The sequence below is a fragment of the Salvelinus namaycush genome, chromosome 21 (assembly GCF_016432855.1).
Source record: "Salvelinus namaycush isolate Seneca chromosome 21, SaNama_1.0, whole genome shotgun sequence".
Lineage (NCBI taxonomy): Eukaryota > Metazoa > Chordata > Actinopteri > Salmoniformes > Salmonidae > Salvelinus > Salvelinus namaycush.
The window spans coordinates 36,803,201-36,804,599 of NC_052327.1; positions in this window are offsets into that span (position 1 = coordinate 36,803,201).

Here is a 1,399-nt window from a genome sequence, read left to right on the forward strand (position 1 = left end):
GTCAGTGTTTGTGGTTTTCACAAGTTTTGCTTTGTACCTACTGTTGAACTTTTCCCCAGGAAAGTATTTCAGTTTATTCTAAACCACTGGTTCCTCGTCTGGTTCTCTGCTCCTGGGTTACCTCACCACGTCACAAAAATAGGGTAGACACAAAATGTTATCCAAACAGGACTTCCAATCAGTCAACCTCAATGCCCAGTCCACTACCATACAAATGTAACTTTTTTTAAACACTTCGCTAACACAGGGTCATTCACCCCAACAAAACGTTCAGTATTCTGGGCATGTATAAAACATTTTTTTCTCTCCAGCTCTTAGCAAGAACCTCCAGGTTTTTCTCTATTTCAGTTCTCAACCTCAAGAGATGCCCTGGTTTTGATGTGTTCATGCAGGGCTCATCTGCGAAAGAGACCCTGGTCTCAGCATGACTCCCTGCTTAAATAATGTTATTTTTTTTGTTGCAAAAGTTAAATAAATGAAACTGAAACCCCTTGACTCCTTAGTTGACAGATATTACGAAATGCACCCTATAGGTAGATGATGTAAGGTAGTCATTATAATGACACCATTCTGTTACAATTCACCATGACAGCGCAACACATAAGGGGTGGAACAGTGGCAAAGGTACCCACAGGACAAACAGAATAATATTAGTCTGAGGAGAGATTAAATAGCATTAATACAACAAAAATAATTCAAAACACACTCCTTTAGTTTACACCAAAGTTAAACAGATGTATTTGTTCTTCATAATAAGCAGGAGTAATATTCTTAGATCAGAATGACAGCAGACTGTCACCGTCAGGTCACCCTTGTAAATAGAGATTTACTTTGCCTGGTAAACTAAAGGATGTACATACAGACAATGATAAGATATTTCACACTGATAATATAGCTTTATTACACTGAGACTGTCAGTAGGCATAACGACGTAACAACATATGTACCATCATTATTTTCATAGACGAACCCGTAACAGTGCTCATACAGACACTCACACTGCACAGACAGTGAGAAACATAAACCAATTCATGGATTTACAAGCCATTTAGTTACCAATAGAAAACATAGAAGTCTATAGTGAAGGAAGTGAACCTGCTAGCTCCAGTTGCTCAATGTACAGTATCTTTAGTTTGTTTGTACTGTGCTGTACCTACAACGGTCACCTGTCATAAAGTATATATACACACGTTTACCAGTTAAATCCTACATATAGAAGACACATCCACAATGGTGCTATCCCTTTAATATCATTTTGTACAAAAGGCAGTGGTTCATTAAAGTTTAGTTTAGTGGACTTGTTCATTGTTGTGGCACCACTGTTCAGTTATGGCATTCCATTGGACCAATATTGATTGAGGCTCATTTTCATCATAAAGGCATTCTAAAAAATATAGTA